The sequence below is a fragment of the Mesocricetus auratus genome, unplaced genomic scaffold (genome assembly GCF_017639785.1).
Source record: "Mesocricetus auratus isolate SY011 unplaced genomic scaffold, BCM_Maur_2.0 Super-Scaffold_100027, whole genome shotgun sequence".
Taxonomy (NCBI): Eukaryota; Metazoa; Chordata; class Mammalia; order Rodentia; family Cricetidae; genus Mesocricetus; species Mesocricetus auratus.
In genome coordinates, this window is record NW_024429208.1 from 18375248 (window position 1) to 18394959 (window position 19712).

Here is a 19712-nt window from a genome sequence, read left to right on the forward strand (position 1 = left end):
TAAGATAGTTTACACCTGTTAGTGTTAGTTTTCAATTATTTTAGAGTTGGGATTGGAAGGAGGTGTTCATATTTGGGTGTTTCTTTCAGATAAGTTTAGGTTTAGATAGATGTTTGATACATTTGTTCATTGACACAAGTTAGTTGTCCTTTTTAGGCTTAAAGGGGAGGAGGAAGCCTGTATGCCGCCATTAACCATGTGACTTACTAGAGGCGCATACAGATGAGGTAAGAGCGGTTTACCACACCGCTAACCACACCCACTTTAGGCATGACTAAAGACGTATACATACGTAGGCGGGGAAACTACTTGTCTCATCTGGGTTACTTGTTTGGTATCTTGTGAGTAATTTCTACAATAAATACTTAGTTTTACTTTCAGTAAGTGTGTTCCTTATCGTTACAGCGTCATTTGAAGCATCACCAAGCTGAATGTCTTTACTAGTGTTTTTTTTTTTCAGAGCATTTTAGGTCTTCTCATTGAAAAGCAGCTGCTCATGTTTTTATAAAAATTTTGATTTTGTGTGTGTGCGCTCTGTATTTGTGCAGGTCTTGTGTGGCCATGCCTGTGTGTGGAAAGAACACAAGTCAATGTTCCGTATCTTCCTCTATTGTTCTCCATCTTGTCTTTGGGACAGGGTCTCTGATCCTGGAGCTCACTGATTGGTTGGACTGGCTGGCCTGTATTCCTCCAGGATCCTGCTGTCTCAGACTGACAGCACTTGCTAATTCCAACAAACCATGTGGGCATTCAGCTATGCTTCCCATACATCACATGACAGTGACAGCAGCTTCATTTCTCCTTTAGTAGACATGTCTACCGCCAGACCACCCGAACTCGCCCAATCTTGTCTCCTTTAGTAGACCTCCTTGCCCCTTGCCACCTCAATTCCTTCCCCCCATGCCTTCATTGTTCTAGTGCCCCCTTTTGTGCCCCTTCATCCCTAGTACCGTGTTAAATATAATTTAATATATTTTCAATCTTAGGAGGAAAAATTTTCGATGTCTTACCATTAAGTGAATATTTACAGTGAGTTTTAAGATTTTTTTTTCATTTTTGAGTAGACATTCCCATTTTAGATTAAAAAAGTCCTAGTATTTTTTTATTCTGAATGCTGTTGAGTTTTATTAAATGTGTTTCCTGCAATGCTATTGAGTTGATCATTGATTTTCATGCTTTATTCTGTTAATATGGTGAATTACAGTGCATTTCTGGGGTAAATCCAATTTGGTCTTAATGTATTCTTTCTACATTTCATTGGTTTTGATTTGGATACATCAGTGATTTACACTAAAAAATTGACAAAAATACTTTTGCAAAAAACCTCTTTTTAAAAAAAACTTTTGTGTTCATCAAGACCGTTTTCCTCTTTTAGATTAAACACATTCTCTACAGTCATACTTATATGGACAACATGATCAGGTATCATTTATATTAGTTGTTTTGATAGGAAAAAAACCTGTCAAGAAGCAACTTAAGGATGGACTTGTCTTGCTTTACACCATGGGGGGTGCAGCCTATCATGGCAGGGAAGGCATGTGCCCTAGTTTGCTTTCTACTGCAGTGATAAACACCATGACAAACGCAAGGCAGGGGTGCATTTCATTTTACAGGTTACAGTTCATCATCTAGGGAGCGTGTGTTTAAGGCAGGAGCTTGAAGCAGAAACCACAAAGGAAGAATACTCCTGATGGACCTGCATGTTCTGGGGCTACCTCTCTTAAGGTCCACTTGTGTTAGGATGATGCCCCCTGCAGTGGACTGGGCCCTCCTCCATCAAACAGCAATAAAATGTCTCACAGGCCAGTTTGATGGCAGCTATTCAGTTGAGGTTCTCTCTTCCCAGTTTCATCAAGCTGATAACCAAGATTAGCTACCACAGCAGGGCAGCAGGAGCATGAGAGAGCTGGTCACATTGCATCTATGGTTAGGAAAGACAGCATGAACAGGAAGTAGGGTGGGGGGTTATCAACCCTCAAGACTTCTCTCCAGTAACCCGTGACCTCCCGTGAGGCTCCACCTCCTAAGGGTTCCACAACAGCACCACTAGCTGAGGTCCAAATATTCAAACATCTGAGCCTATGTGGGACATTCATCATTCACGCCACACCATCATTCTCTTTGGATATAAGAAATACAGCCTCCACTGAGGATGAAAAACTATCTTGTAACATCTCTTCTCTGTAAAAATGTTATTTCCTAGAAGAGCTGGAAAATACGATTAGTGCATATTTGTTCCTGGCTAGAAACAGAGAAGTGTTTCTTTGTGTTTTATTAACTGGGACAGTTTCTTACTGACGCATATTCTAGGTTTTTATGTTTTTTTTTCTGACTCATAAATGAATAACTTCAAAAGTTCCACAGTTGGGGGGATACTTTTTAGCAAATTACCAAATTAGGTCTTCATTGTCTTATGAAATATGTAGGAATAATGCAACAGTTAACAAGAAAGCTTAATAGGGAGGTTTTATGGGCATGACCCTGAAAGTACAGACAATGAAGGCAACTGCAGACAAATGGAGTTTCATTAAGCTAAAATACTTTGGATTGTAGGGGAGGCAACTGGGCAAGTGGAGATATAACCTACAGGATGGGAAAAAATGTTTGCAAACAGGCATTCTGATAAGAATATATATATCACACCAGGCACACATCAGAAATAAGGGAAATGTGATGTATGCACACAATCAGTACTATTAAGTCTTAAAAGAGAGGGGAATCTTTACAATATGGACAATCCTGGAAGGCTTTAAGTGAAATAAGCCACAAACTGAAAGACACATATGATACAGCCTCATGGTACTGGCTGACTTTGGATCAACTTGACACAGGCTAGAGTAATCAAAGAGGAAGGAGCCCTCAGCTGAGGATACCTCCATGAGATCCAGCTGTAAGGCATTTTCTCATTTGGTGATCAATGGGGGAGGGCCCAGCCCATAGTGGGTGGTGCCATCCCTGGGTTGCTGGTCCTAGGTTCTATAAGAAAGCAGTTTGAGCAAGCCAAGGGGAGGAGGCCAGTAAGCGGCACTTCTCCATGGCCTCTGCGTCAGCTCCTGCCTCCAGGTTCCTGCCCTGATTGAGTTCCTGTCCTGACTTCTTTGATGAGCAGCAATGGAACCCTTTCCTCCATAGCTTGGTGTTTCATCACAGCAATGGAAACCCTAAAGACACTCACACACCGGTGGGATTCGAAAAGTTGAGAATATCATGCTGGTTACTGCAGGTTGTGGTAGCAGAAAGCAGAGTGTAAGGTTGGGATGGACAAAAGTTGATCAAAGCATGCAATGTTTCCCCATCGACATGAGGGGATAACTTTTGTGATCTGCTGCATAACAGATTGACTTTATGCAGTAATAATTATGTATTTCGAAGTAAAAGTAAACTTCAAGTACCTACTGAGAATGTCAAGTGAGACTTTGGGTGTGCTAATTAGGTTGATTCAGTGATTCTACATAGCTTACATATGTCAAAACATCACATTGTATCTCATATGTATATAACTGTGATCAGTCAATTATAATAGCTTAGTTGATAAGGTGCTTGCCACCACATTTGATGGCATGAGTTCAATCCCCAGAAATCACAAGATGGATGGAGAGAATTGACTCTTGCAAATTGTCTCCTCTGACATTCACACACATTATAGCACATACCCACAAAATAATACAAAAATAAAAGTTAAAACATTGTAAAGTCTGATAGAGAAACTGAAGGGATGACATTTAAAAAATTATTTTTCTTTCCCTCTTTATGGTAAGCAAGGCTCAAGGTGAATGCCAGTCTTGAAATGCCACCGATTGACCCTTCAAAGCTTTAGTCTGTGTTCTGTACTGTGATAGAGTTTTGATAGGGCTCCAGTGCCATCAGGCCTGTGACTTAGAATCTAAAAACTTAAAAGATTTGGAGGCTGTGGAACACAGGCAATGCTTCATTCTTTAACAACAACAACAACAACAACAACAAATATTTATGTTTGTTTTGCTTATCGATGTACTGCATGTGTGCCTGGTGCTTCCAGAGTCGGAAGAGGGCATCAGAGCTCCTGAATCTGGGTTACAGATGGTGTGAGCATCCATGTAGGTGCTGGGAACCAAATCTGGGTCCTCTGGAAGAGCAATAGGTTTTTTTGTTTTGTTTTGTTTTTTTGTTTTTACGAGACAGGGTTTCTCTGTATTGTTTTGGAGGCTGCCGGTCCAGCCAGGCCTTGAACTCACAGAGATCCGCCTGCCTCTGCCTCCCAAGTGCTGGGATTAAAGGCGTGCGACACCACCACCCAGCTGCAATAGGTATTCTTAACCAACAAGTCATCTTCCCAGCACCCACAGGCAATATTGTGATTTAGTCAGGATTCTCTGAAAGATGCAGTCAGTTAGAAAAAGGTTTTGTTTTTTGAGACAGGGTTCTCTGTGTATCCCTGGCTGTCCTGGAACTTGCTCTGTAAACCAACCAGGCTGGCCTCCAACTCAGAGATGGGCCTACTTCTATCTCCTAAGTGATGAGATTAAAGGTGTGTGCCACCACTGTCCTGCTTGGAGTCAGTAGAAGTTTGATGGGGCTGGTTTACTCAACTACAGAGGCTGTCAAGTTCCAAAAATGTATGCAAACTGCAGAACCCGGCATGCCTGTTCTATCCAAGTGCAAAGGCCTCAGAGCCAGGGAAATAGATGGTGAAAATCAGTCTGAGGTCTAGGGCCTAAAACCCTTGGGAGGAGCTTGGTGTGCTGCTCATATGAATCTTGGAGTCCAAACCCAGCACAGGAGAAGGGTGTTCCACACTGGGAAGAAGGAGGGATAGAGTTCACCCAGTTCCTATCAGGCCCCGGCTGATTAGATTGTACCTGCCCACACTAAGGGTGGGTCTTCCCATTCACTTTCCCTACGCAAGCAGAGCACATTTGGGCAGCCCAGTCGTTCTAACCGACTGTAAACCACACCGTTTTGCCTTGAGAGCACACACAGAGACTAGCCCAGAGCCCACAGAAGTCCTCAACATAGTGTGGCGGCAATCAGGAAACCATCAAGGTGTCTTTTAATTCACTCCAGTTGGCATCCAAATTCAGCCATTGTAGAGAAAAAAAATGACCGTGTTGCTGTTTTATTTTGGGGCCACGGATTGTCACAGGCACTCCTGTCTGCATTGCCTCCCGTCACCCTGCTTCTCCTCTTCTCGTCTCTGGGCTAGCTTACAAGATAGAGGGTTAGGGTGAGGACTTGAGATGCATCCATAGCTGAGTCACCCTTGTAATAGAATTTAGTTTACTTCCTTGCAGCTAGACACTCTGCCTCTGTGTGAGCTAGAACAGTGGTAACCTTCTCTAGGTCATCCTGGCCACCTAGGCGCCTGCGGGAAGAGACGTTCTGCTAACACTAGCCATTATCTTACTTTCCACATTAGGGACTCTGAAGACTGCCTTTTCCCTTTTGAAATAAGACTTTTACTTTTACGTGTGTTCACAAGCATGTGCCATGGTGTATGGGTGGAGGTGTAGAGCCTTGTCGCATTCAGATTTCTCCTTGTGCTTGACAGCAATCGTCTTTACTCACTGAGCCATCCCACTCGTGTGTGAAGCCAGACTTCATGATTAAGAACTAGAATCAGCAGTGGGGGCAGACTCCAAGGTCTTTGAGCCCAGTCTTTCTGATGTTTTGACCCCTATGGACTTTCCATTTCTCTGTTGTCAGCATCATTTGGCATTGGAGGAGCTTTGGTAATCGAGGAGAGGCGGAGGCGTGTGGCAGCCATGTATTTGTATCTCTGGCTGATGGCAATGTGTGTGGTCTGTCCTGGAGGAATTTCTGCAGTCCCTCCTCCTCCCTCAAGTTTGCTCACACATGTTTCCAAAAGCTTGTACCGCCTGCCTTGCCTAGATTTGGTAACCTCAGATTTTTTTTTAAATCCTCTTTATATTCTGAGAGGTTGGAGAGCGCTCGCTTTGTCTGTTGCCCCTCTGCTGCTAGAGGTGTTCAGGTCCCTGGGAACTGGGGTTCCTCAAAGCCCAGGTGAGTGCTAGGTGGAGATGTCATCCCTGGTGAGCTCGTTCTTTGGCTTTTTGAGTTTTTAAATAGCCATCCTACAGTGCATTAAGTTACATCTGAGAAGAAGAAGATCAATAATTCCATCTGAGTTCTGAGTCACTCTTCATTTTTGTGCATTTCCCCGAGTCTCTACTGCACACTTGCCAAATTGATTTTTTTTTTTTAACAAATGATAACCCTTTTGTACAAACAAACAGCCCTGGCTTTGTGATGGACACAGGATCCGTTAGAAAACCCCCACCTCCTGGTTTCCTTTCTTTGAACCAGGGGGCTGCCCTTTCTGTTGTGTTGCGGTGTTTGTGATGTAAATGATTTCATTTGGATTTAACCCTAGGGCTTTTAGAATTAGATTTTGCTGGACTTAGCTTTGATTTAATGCTTGTATGCATTTCAGGAATGGTGGGGAGGCATGGGTCCTATTTACCTGAAAGTCTTTGGTGAGCCAGTAAACTAATTAAAGATACCCAGCTAGGTAAATCCATTTTCAGTTATCAGTGATATGGTGACATTTTTTAAATGTACACTTGGCATAGTACTTGATAGGAAAAAAAAAACAATCTGTCATACGATGCTTGACATTCACTCAAGGTGCATCCTTAGATTTACAAGTGTTTTGGTATCTTCTTATCGAAAAGATCCTTTACTAACTTAGATGACTTGATTAAGGGATTAATGGGTCTAATGACATGAGTTTAAATGGTGGGTAGAGGATGGGTTTTGTTTATTTTCTAACCTTATAACCATGAGTGAATTGTTAGGATTGATTGAGTTCTTGACTTTGCCACAGAAGGAATTTTGATTGATTTGACAATGTAATTGTAAGTTTCTTGGCCACCAATGAAGTCAAATGTAAATGGGCCATGGCAAATGGAAACCTCAGATGGTTTCTGAGGGACAGTACTCATCAGGGGACAGTAATTCCAGTCCCTGCCTTGTCACCAGTTAAAACAGAGGATAACAACTTTCTAGGGCTAGGTTTTCTAATCTGGAAAACAGGGTTGAGGGGCCGGTAAGATGACTCTGTGGGTAAAGGAGCTTGCCACCAAGTGTGACAGTCTGAGTTCAATTCCAGGCATCCACATGGTGGAAAAGAGAGAGCTCCCACAAGTTATTCTCTGACCTCTACATACTTTTTGGTGGCACATAGACACACACACACACACACACACACACACACACACACTAAATTTAAAGTTGGGTCTGAGCTTAAGGTATAGTTTTTGCCTCCTGTTACTCACGTTGTTCAATATGTATTTGTTAACTACTTTTAGGTGAAAGGTGGTACTCAACTGTCCTTACAGACTGGTAAGCAAGTTGGAAACTCAGTTATGGTAGAGGAGGAAGAGGGGCCACACTCACTCTTTGCAACCACCCCAGGAAGTGCCTACATTTCCTTTTCAGACTAGGAGTCCCATTGACGCTGGTTTTGTCAACTTGACCAAAAGCTCAAGTCAGCTGGGCAATAGAGATCTCATTTGAGAAAGTGCTCCCATCGGATTGGCCTGTTGGCCCGCCTGTGGGGGTGCTTTGATTGATTGATGGGAAAGCTCCGGTCCACTGTGTGAGGAACTGATGTCATCCCTGGGCAGGCGGTTTTGGGCTGCATAAGAGAGTTAAGCAAGCAGCACGCCTCCAATGCCTCCGTGGCCTCTGCTTCAGTTCCTACCCTCAATTCTCTTCAAGATGGACTCTCCCCTCCCCGACCCCCACTCCATCATGGCGTAAGGCAAACAAACCCTTTTCCTCCCCAAGTTGCTTTTAGTTATGGTGTTTATCACAGCAATAGAAACCTAATGGATGCAAAACCGGAAAGGGCTCTTCTACCCATCAAATATCAAAGAACTGAATTTAGCACTGTCTGGACAAAGTTGGCATATAACAGCCACTGAAGCTTTGCAGACAGGCTGTCTGGCTTTTGCTGAAGTGTACTTGGCAATTTTGTTTGTGGGGGGAGGAGGGCCCGCTCAGAGGTTGCTGGAGAACAGGATTTCTCAAAGCATGGTTTAAACGATCGTGATCCAGGTGCCCAGAATAAATCACTGGATGGGAAAAGGTTGGCGGTAGCGTGCCCAGACACCTCGGCACATGCCCTGTATCTTGGTAACCCACGGCAAACAGGCTGCTCTCCTGCTCTCTCTCATTGCTGGCAGTGCTCCGGGAAAGGGCACGAAGATGATAGGTACTGGTCTCTTAAGCTGCTGCCCTGTGCCTGGTACTGGAGAGTTAACCATGCGTGTCTCTCTTGCTCCCAAACACTGGCCAAGGACTGGGCGGAGTCGCTTGGGCCCTGGAGAGTCCGTTGGGATTGCGGTTTGTGCGTTCTTTGCCAAGGTTCCAAGGCCGCATGCCTGGTCGGGAGGATGGCGCTATCGACTTCAAGGGGCACGTGTTCCAACCGCCTCTCAACGGCCTCTGGACACCCCACTGTGGCCCAACACACCTCAGAGCTCCCTGGCACCTCAGCTGAGCCCTGCTTTTCTTCTGCTTTTACCGGCCTTGGCTTCCACATCACCCAATGAGGCTCAGTGCCCAGCCCTGAGCCGGGGTGGGGGTGGGGTGTCTTTCCTTCCCTCGCCACTCAGATGTTTACTGCCTGGGTACCACCTACAAGTGTAAATTTTGTTCTCTCAGGGACGAATAGGCCTCACCCTGTTATCCACTTACAGCCAGTTATATTTTGAAGTTGGTGACATTAGCCACTCACATATTCTAGCTACCCTGAGCTGAAGAAAGACCCTGGGAAACACCCAAGTCTGTGGGCTGGAAGAAAGGCCTGTACCACTCTGTGGGTCTCCAGAGCGCTCTCAGAAGGGTACCGCTCGGAAGGGTACTTGCTTCCCATGTCTTGAAGGGGGAACTTAGAATTCAAGTCAGTGAAGATGGCTTGCTTAAAGGAGGCCAGTTGCCCTCCGTGAGTTCCGTGGCCCTTGCCGGGCTGGAGGTGCTGCTCGTCTTTAGAGCAGCGAGTAATTAATGCCTGTGAGGAGGGTGCAACTATAGTCTCTGGCTCAGCCTCATGCAGTTCTCTGCTTCCTGAGAGGGTGAATACATGATTCACTTGATGGAGACCATCTGCCCAGCTTTCTACTTAACCCGGAGGAGTGCTTTTCCACGCTGGGACCTGAGGCGGCCGCCTTCACCCACCTTTCACAGACTGAGGCTTCATCATCGCAACAAGCGTCAATGTCGCTGCTACAGCCACTGGCACTGTTGTGGAGAGAGTTGGTCTGCCCTCGCCTTGTTGGTGCCCTTGTCAGCTTCCTTCGTAACATTCACCAAGGACCTGAGTTTGGAGACAACTGAGAGCAAGTGGCCCAGTAACGTCCTAGAAGACCAAAGCTACGTCAGACGGCAGTGCCAACCAGCCTGCCTGGTCTTGGCTACTGAAATTCTTTCAGTCACTCACTGACTTGGCTGACCTGTCCTCAGTATTGTCCTCAGTCTTTTCTGCCCCATGACCCACAGAATGGAAGCAAAATGAAGTGCTGTTTCTCCATTTTTTTTTTTTTTTTTTAGTTCTCGCTGACCTTGGTTTAGATTTTAAGTCTCCTTTTGCTGGTCTACCTAATCATACCAATGGAAAATCTTGAAACGTTTGAGTTCCCATTGCTCCTTTGAAGCTGCAATGTCTCCTACTATTGACCCTCTCATGCTTCCTGCATAATGGAGTCACCTGCACCCATGTATGTGGATTCTCTCCTCTTTCATACTGAATCATCCTCTAGACATTTATTTTTCCATTGACTTGACCTGCCAGTCCACCAATGCCTCTGCAGACACAGCCGCCCCTGGAACCAGTGTGTGTGCAAGGCCCATTTCCCAGCCTGCTTTGGAACTGGTTTCACTGACTTTTTTTCCCCCAAATTTTGCTCTTGAAGCCTGGCCTATGCTCCAAAGAGACAGACTTTTCTTGGGAAGGCCCCTCCAATCCTTTTAGAGCCATCAGGACTTTGTAGAATAGATGATCTCCAAGTGACTTTTGTCCCTGCCCATGTCATGTCTCAGGTAATTTACCGTGCTGGCCCACAGCTGTCAGCTGGAATGACCAGAACCAGACTTGTGTGTGTTGCCCACAATCCCTCCTTTCCATTTTGCATCAGAGAACCCAGGTCTTCATGACTAGGACATATTCGTGATCACTGTAGGGCCTATACCATTTCTGTGCTTGGAGATAACTCCGCTCATGATCATAGATGTAGAACCCGAGGGTTACCTGACTGTAATATATCTGTGCCAGCACAAGGCCAGCAGCGCAAAGGCCAGAACCGCACCCGGGCTGCAGCTCAGGGGCCCCAGAGGAGCCAGCATTGAATTGCACTGGGAAACTGTGTTTTCTGCACAAGGGCAATGCATTTGACGCCTGCCTGTTTGGAGCAAACCTGTTACTGTTGAGGAGCTGGCATGGATGGGGAGAACAGGCGTTTCTAGGCTTCAGCGTGTACTCCCTCACACACGCCCTGGACCACTATGTGGGCAACAGATCCTCTTGCAAAGGTCCCAGGCTCTACCAGACTCTTCGATTTATAACAGTTTCTCTTGAATCTTCCCCTGAACCAGGAGCCATATCCCAGGCCCTGCTTGAGATCCTTAATGGACAGTGATGGAACTACTTCCCTATAACGCCTGCGTTTTTCTGGCTTCCCAGTTCCGCCTCTGGGCAGCTCTAACTTGTAGTTAACCCTCCACACTCAAGTCTGTCTTTGACGCTGATGGCGTTGTTGTGGATACACGCCTTCCGCTCCTCCTCAATCTGTTGTTGTTGGTTCTCTGCTTACTGTGGGGCCTAGTCAAACTGTCTGTGGATCAGCTGGATTCTAAGGACACTCTACCCAAGAGGCAGCATTTCATCAATGTGTCTCTACCACCTTGCCTGTACAGTTGTTCCGTGGCCTGAAGACCACCCGTCAACTTCCTTTGACGGAGAGGTGTGGCTCCGGCCTCTGTTTGGAGCTCCTCCTGCTTTGACAGGTCCAACATCCATTTCGAATCTAACCTTTGCTGCATCCCAGCCCCTCGGTGGTGGCAAAGCTCTCTAGCAGCTTTGCATGCCTGTCAATAACCATTCATCTTGCCTTTGCATGTACCTTGTCAGTCGTTCCCCCCTCCCCCTTTGGTGAGGCTAATATTTTTAGCATGGGAGCCATCGCCAGAATCTCAGTACTGAGGACTATAGTTCTTCAACTGTCCCTGCTGATGTTAGCTAACTTGTACCCCCAGGGTTCACAGCCCAGCTTTATGCCTGGAACATTTAACTTTGGTGCTTTGCTGAGTATAGTAGACTTGAGTACCACAACCTTGCTGGCCTGTAGCATTCCAGCTGTAAACGTAAAACATCTATCTGCTGCACAAAGCTCCTCTGTCCTTGGAGTCATTCTCCTTCCTGCCTAGAGTCCTAGTCATGAGTGAAGACAGTTCCTTACTATTGGAAGTGTCAGTGTCACTGAGAAGACACGAGAGCCAAGTAGCATTCTTGCGTCTTCTTGCATTCAAATTAGCTGAGCCCCGTCCACCAGAGGACGCCCGGGTTGTACTGTCAGGTACTGCCAGGACCATATGTGCCGGTGGAGACTTCTGACCCTCTGTCGGAGGTTCTGGCGAAACTCTGGCCAGAAAACGCTGGGGGAAGTGGGAGGGCTCAGCTTTCTCTGCTGTAGCCAGATACTTCTCATGCCTTCTGTCTGAGTGCCTAGGGCATCCCCTGACCAGAGCTCATCTATAGATGTCAACCAAGGCCAGGGCCCCTTCTGTGCTTATAGGCTCTTACATTCTCACATACAGGCAGAGCACGTGGCCCATGTGCCTGAAGTACAGATGGCGCAGCAGGAGACATCGTGGGGGTCATGCTTGGGGATACTTCTCCCCAGGAACTATGTGGTTCTGAGCCTCCCAGGGAGCTTGTCAACAAAGTGCTTTGATTATGGTCACAGGGGACAAGGCTACTTAGTGTGACATGCTTATTTTTTTTTTCGCCTCAGTGAAAATACCTGGTCAACAAGCTATGGTACTTCAACTTTTGAGGGGGCAGCACCACTGAGAAATCACCTGTGTGTACACTTGCCCCTGAACCTTTAGTTAGAATACTCCAGCTCTGGCCTGCACAGGTTTTGTAGTACTCTACCTCTGTCCTGCCCAGAAAGTGTTTGTTGAAGACAGATAGATGTGTAGGAGCGCCAAGCTGTCTTTGTTTCCAGATGCAAGATCTCTGCAAAATGAGGAAGCAAAGCTTCCTTTTAAGAGCCAGAGTGGAAGTTCTCCCCATGAGACCTTGTCCCACTGGGAAAATCCTTATGCCAGACCAACTCCACTTTCTGACTTCCGTTACCAACTTCAGAAGTAAGGGATTTCAAGCTAGGTGGACACCAGGTGGAGGATGCAGAGGCAGGACAAGGTGGCCTTGTTCGTAGTTTTTGTCATCTGCTTCCCCACCTCTCCAGTGTCTCTGCAGGTGGCATTGTCCCGGATGCGTGTTGGAAATTGTACTGGATAATGTTTCTCCCTTAAAATGTTTCTCTATCTCTTTTTGTGTGTCACTTATTAAAAACAAATTGGACTTAGAAGTCTGTGGTACTAAAACGAAATACCTAAGACTGGGGAGTTTATAAACAACAGAGAGAGACATAAAGGCTGAGAATAGATAAAGGCACTAGCAAGTTCAGTGTTTGCTGAGGATCTGTTACTCATTAACGACACCTGTAGATATCCTCAGATGCAGAAAGAAGGGAAAGTGGGCCTAAGGGTGTGTTCGTTGCCACAGGAGTGGAAGATTAAACCCTTTACTAAAGGTCCTGTTGTTACTCATGGGGCATCCAGGAGTCAATAACCCAGTGGAGGCTCATCTTGTGGTGGTCTCCCACTGAGTAGTGAGTTTTCCCATGTGAACACATTTAGGCCAAAGTAGTAAATGATCCCCACATCCTGTAAGTCTCTTACATTGAGTATCTGGAAGCACAAAGATGCTCAAACCAGCACCTGTTCTGTAGTGATGGAAAACACTCTATAGTCAGTGTGCTGCTTTATTAAAACCCACGAAATAACCCTCTTTTAGGGGAATTGTCCAGATCAGGGCCTATAAGGGAAAAGATTCAGTCTGAGTCTCCTGCCTAGGTAAACATCAAAGTGAAAGCATTACAGTTGGTCCCAGGTAGGGCTGACCTTGGTGTCGTGCTGGGCTGCTACTGGACCTGGTTTCTGACAATGCAATCTACCTGGGATACTTCACAATAGGAGAGCCTATTTAAGGTGGGAGAGAGTAGTGCAGCCACTTCCCTCAGCTCTATGTATTTGGGTGTTGATTCTGTTATGCCCCTACAACAACAGACTGTGAGGCCCCTGGGCTCTCCAGCAGAAAGTTAGAACTTACAATACAGCAGGAAAGATGGATGAAGACACTCAAGTTAGAACCAAAAAGGCTAGCATCAGGCTAATGGGAGTCACTAATGGGAGGTTCTAAAACCGAGTGAGAGAAGAAGAAGTAGCTTCAGTTGCATCTTAAAGAGGGAAGAGGAGGCAGCCAGGTAGAAAAGGAATGGTGTGTGAAAAGTCCAGGAAGGGAGGTCATTGTGAGTGAGACACAGGCAGGGAGCCCCCATGTAGCCAGTGAGTCAGTTTGGACTGGAATTTAAAGCTTCAGGGCTTGGTAGGAACAGAACAAATTTACTACCATCATAGCAAGTGCTTTGGAAACCCATCAACTGAGTCCTTTATCAAGGAAGAGAGGGGAGTCATGAGGCCCCGGGTTCAAGGTCAACTACTGCCCCTGGAAACAAAGCAAAGCAACAACCAACAGTCACCTTTGGATGTTAGAAACAGCCCCAGGGTAATGTGAGAAGCAGTAGGTATGGCCTGACAGATGAGGAAAGGGAGGGAAGGCGACTTAGAAGACCAGGATAGTGAAGACATAGCTGGGCTAAGAATTACGTGAATATCATGATGAAAATAGCCATTATGAACTTTTGGATTTCTATGGTGTTTTTTTGGTGTGCATGTGCTCGTGTGTATGCACATGTGTGTGGGTGTGCCCAGCACAGCATCAGATCCCTGGGGGCTGGATGTATGGGCATTTGTAGGCCATGTGATGTGGGTGGCAGGGATTTGACCTGTAGTCAAATTGATACAGCAGTCAGTGCTCCTGACTTCTGAGCCCGACTTTGAGCAAGGCTTTGAGCCAGTTCTTGACACTTTCCAACAAAAAAGTGATAGCAATTAAAAAGTATAACAGATGCTGTTAATGATATGAAAATTTTCTGAAGATATGTCTTTTTCTCTTGAAAATATTATTGACATCCAAAACTTCATTAAAAAATATAAATAATATTAAGAGTAGAAGCCAAACTTCTCATGGAAATTGAACACATGAATTGATAAGGCAGAGACTGGGGAAACATTTGCAAGAGACATCTGAACTAGGTATGGTGGTGGCTCATACTTTTAATTTCAGCCCTTGGAACACGGAGGCAAGAGGGTTGTTGTATGTGGTCAGCCTAGACTAGCTAGTGAGTTTGAGGTCAGCTTCAGCTACATAGTGAGGCCTTGTTTCAAAAGCAAAACCTAAACGTTTATCCACAAGAAACAAAACATATAGCAAATGATCAGTATGTAGACTACCTGGTGGTCGTACCGCTCAACAATAAAATGCCAAGGCACTCAGTAGAGTGAGTTCAAGATTTGCACATTTCTTTACAAGGGATGCCTACACATGTCTAGTAAGAATATTTGAAAGCCCCCAATATGATTTTTAATTGGGGAAATTAAAAATTAAAACCGCAGTGAGATAGCTGCCTTCCCAGATTGATCAAGCTTGAGAAATGTCAGCAGAGGCACAAAGCTCTTAGAATTCTCCTAAGCCTCAAACCACTCTGTGGGACAAGTTCACTTAGCGTGTCATGAAGCTAAGCATATGCCCACTCCAGCTCCATAGTATTTGTTTACTCTCAAGAATGAAAACTTATGGACACTGAAAGTCTACCAAAATGTTCCCAACAAGTTTATCTGCAGTAGGTACACATTGGGAACAGTTTCAACCACTTGTGTGCATACACACACACACACACACACACACACACACACACAGAGCCACCAATAGGCAATAATATGGAGAAATCAAAATTGTTTACATGGGAAGAAAAGCATGGAAGAAAGCACTCTGTGTATTCCCATGCATGGAAAATGCTAGAGCTGTCAAGAGGAATGAGAAGGGGCTGGAGAGATAGCTCCATTGGTAAAATACTTGCCTTTTAAGCATGGGGACTTGTGTTCAGTCCTCTGAACCCATGTAAAAAAGTTAGGTGTGGTAGCATGTCATTGTAATCGTTCAGGCTTGGGAGAAGAAACAGATCTCTGGAGGTGGTTGGTCATCCAGTCTAGCCTACTCTGTAAGCTTCCAGTCATTAACAGAGCCTATAAAACAACAACAGCAACAAGGATGACATGTAGACAGAATCTGAGGAACAAACATGAGATTTTCCTCATGTCTCTACATACATGGGTACATACAGGTATCTGACACCCCTCACCCAACTAACCTGGAGTGGAGATAATCTTTTTGGTTGGGTGCCCCTGGGATATGGCAGGTAACTGAGGTGCTGGGTCAGCCCTCTGCCTACCCTACAGCATCTTTCCTGAAGGACTTCCATGTTCTCTACCTGTGCTACCAACCTGCATTACACTTCTTCACATATTACTTTAGGGGAGGAATGGGCAGTTTAGCTCCACAGCAGCACTGAATTGACAGGTTGAATGGCCAGGAGACATTCATGTCATGAGGATCTTGGGAATGTACATTCTCTACAGCAAGCAGACTGCTGGCAATTTCAAGGCAAGGAGGGAGCAAACAGGCTGAAAGCCCCTTCTTTCCTTTTCCTTCCACAGTGAGTAACATTTATGGTTTCTTGCGCTATGTTTAACGAAGAGATCAGGCAAATTGATGAGATTGTGTCCAAGGAATATAAGGATGCATTTCATGGTGCCTAGAGACCTGCCTCAGTGGCTGAGGGTGCTTGCTGCTCTTGTAGAGGATATGGGTTCCGTTCTCAGCACCAACATGGTGCCTCAAAACCACTTATAATTCCAGTTCAAGGTGGGGGGTCTGGCACCCCCTTCTTGTCTCCGTGGATACTAGGCATGCGCATGGTACACATGCATGCATGCAAATTACTCATACAACACAAAAAGAAGCAGAATCTTAAAAGTCTTTACAATTGCACTTTGTGGTAAATGGAATGCTTTGCCCATCGTGTACACCTCCCTGTGACTTGATCTTCTATAGATCTGTATTCCAAACAGATAACAGGGACAGTGATGTAGAAGACACTCAAAGTATTAGAATCGATCTTATAAAGGATTTGTTAATAGATATGCCCAGAAGGCATTAAATCACACAAAATAAAATTCGGCTGAGGGAGCTCAGCCTTCAAAGTACATGCTAACCAGGCCTATTACAGATAAATGGAATTTATGATGCTAGGATTGGTAAAGGCTTATTCGCCATGATCGGGCAGCCATTAGGCCCATCCCCAAAGAACATGCTTCTACTATGCAGCTCAAGGGGCCAGTGCAGGGTCATAACTGATGCTGAATCCTGGCTTGCTATAGTGCCCCCAGTTCTGTCCTTGAGAAAAGCATAATTCTGTTAGATGTACAAGATGACCGTGGTTAACAACTATTTGAAAAGAAGAATGCTGGGATACTTAAAGAAATAATTCTGACAGTATTATTGCTGTGTAAACCTCCCATCTGCCCAAGGAGACTTGTAGTCTCTTGTTTCTGTTTAAATTGTTCAAAGTGTAGCCTGGGGCCAGGACCCAAAAGAGATTTAATGATGACAGAGTATATAAAATGTATAAGCCTAAGTTGTATATAATAGTAAAATCTGCTCAGGATCGACTCCTGTTTGGGCACTGGCCCCATTTGATCATGGGCTTAAGCAGAGCTTGCCTTCATTTCCCAGGGCACAGTGACTTATCACTGAGAAGGATTTCTTACCAAGAAGGTGTATAGTCTCCATTACAATAGCACACAGAACTTGTCTACATGGAGTCAGAGGTTTCTATAGATGGGTCCTCCATGGACATCCATTCTTCAGGGCCTCCATCCCATGTCTTTCCCATTCATCTTCCATCTCCTCAGGAAGTCAGGCCTGGCTCTGTGAGGGCTCACACTCAGTTCTCAGGCAGCCCCAGGAAAGTAAAGGTAAGGCCTATCATTTCTTGATCATTCTCCCTCCTGTTGTTGGGAACCGTGTTTACTCCTTTAGTTATTGTGAGCTTGCAAAGAATCCTGCAGCTTCTACAGAAAATACTCTGTGTGGAGTAGTTGCCAATATGACTCAATGCTACCTTACCTCGTTTAGATTATGGACCTGGGTTTGTGGTTAAGTATTTGGTTGAATGAGTTAATTCAGACATTCTGGTAAGTGCTGGCAAACTCCTCTATGTCCTTGGATCTTTTCAGGGGTTCAGGGGTATAAGTGAGTCCCCCCCCCATTACACCAGGGCTTAAATTTTAGTTAGAAAATAGTTAGAAAAACTGCCATGCAGTTACTTCAAGATCATACATTGGCTTCTTGTGGTGGCAAATGCTTCTAATCCCCGCACTTGGGAGGTGGAGGCAGGAGGACCTGGTATGAGGCCAGCCTCAGCTACATAGCAAAGTGGAGAACAGCCTGGGCTACATAAGACTTTGTCTTAATGCTTCTCCCCTGGCAATGGTTGAACAGTTACACAACAGACATGATTTATCAGCTTCCAGGCAATTCCATGAGGCCTCTCTCTCTTCTCCACTGACACCAAATGAAAAGCCTCTTCCTGAAGGTCCTTGGAGAGTGCTCCTTTATCTGTGGTCACCGTAGTAGAGCCACCTGCATTGAAAGCTTCACTGGGTAGAAGGACTGGTGTTGTTTCCAGGTTCACATGCTGGAGAGGCCCCACATTCAAGGAAGATACTGTGTATTGTGTGAGCTGGCAGGTAGAATTCTTCTGAAGGCCCCTTCTTGGTTGATCATTAAGAAAAGAGTGAGTCGTAGGCTGATTGTCAAAAGAGAACTCTGGAGGGACAAATGTAGCCATTTTAGCCTCTTGGGCTGCTATCATAAAATTTAGCCTGCGCGTCTTATAAGCGATAGTGCTGGAAGTTGGGAGGTCCCAGATTGTGGCATAAACAGATGCCCTCCCACGGTTGAAAGTGGCAAGACACCTCTTTGAGGCCCCCTTCGTAAAGGCTCTCTTGGGGATTTTTGTCCTTGTGGTGGCTGAGTTTCCCCCCACATGTTTCGGAAGGGTTACCAACACCCAGACGGCAGTATTTATTTATGATCCTGACTTTGGGCCTTGACAGGCTTGTCTAAAGAGGAGAAGCAATTTTCTCTAGGTTGGTAAGGAGTATGCCTGGAGCAGGCAGCCTTTGACTGGGAACTCAGCAGTCCGCCATCCCTTGCTCAGGAGGCAGCTGTGCATTTTAACAGTCTCCACAGGAACCACCATCATCAGTCCTACCTGCTCTCTGTAGCCGCTGTTCCCTGCTGGGGCTCTGTAGTCTTCCACAAGCTCCTCACCCAGGCAGTCCGCTGGGTAAGTGACACTGGGAGGAGTCAAGGGAATTGAGACCACATGGAGCCTTCATTTTGTCCCAGAATGTGCCAGGAGGCAACTGTGCTGCCCAGTTGCTAATGTGAAGGGAAGGAAGGTGAGAACATTTCCTGTTGTCCTCTGGTTCCCCTGGATTTCGGGCTTCTGCAGGTGAATGTGGTCCTATAACTTCTGAGAGAGGCCTCCCTGCAAATTCTAAAAGCTTCAGGCCCCTCGAATCCCACCTCCACCCTTCAGTTTTGGCTGCTAGTGATGGGGGCCATACTCTGAATGCAATGTGTGCTATCATGGGGGGCTCTGGGGCTTCATGAGAGAGAAACAAAGTCTGGCAAGAAGCTGACCTTTAGAAATCCCTACGATGCATGCATCTTGATCTAATGTCAGTGTTGACAACAGGGAGAAGTCTCCCTAGACAGAAAGTTTCCCATGGAAGACGGTAGAAGATGAAAGAATAAAAGTTTGACCATCATCTCTCCTGGTGATGGATGACCTTGAGGTAGGGAAGGACTTCAGGGAGCCAGAGTAAATTAAAAAAAATAACAAAAATAAAGATTACTATTTTTGCCACTTGGCCATTGTGTTGATTAGCTTTTTTTTTTTTTTTTTTGTTAATTTGACACAAACTAGAGTTATCTTGAAAGAGGCAATATCAACCAGGGAAGTGCTTCCATTGGTTTCATCTGTAGGCAAGTCTTGGGACATCTTCTTGATTCATGGTTCATGTGGGAGGGCCCAGCCCACTGTGGGTGGTGCGATTCCTTGGCAGGCTGTTCTGGATTGAAAAAGGTAGCTGAGCACACTTTGGAGAACAAGCCAGTGAGCAGCATTCCTCCATGCCCTCTGTTTTCAGTTCCTCCACCCAGGTTCCTGCTTTGAGAGCCTGCCCTGACTTCCTTCCATGATGGACTGTTACCTGTAAGGCAAATAAATCCTTTTCTCCCCAAGTTGCTTTTCATAACTGCGCTGATAGCAATAGAAAGTAAACTAGGATGGCCATAAACTATGCTAATATTTTGTCATATTTTCTTCAATGCATTTTTCCTCTCTATATTTTAATAGCTGTCATCAGTTCATATGCATTTTAAATATTTAATG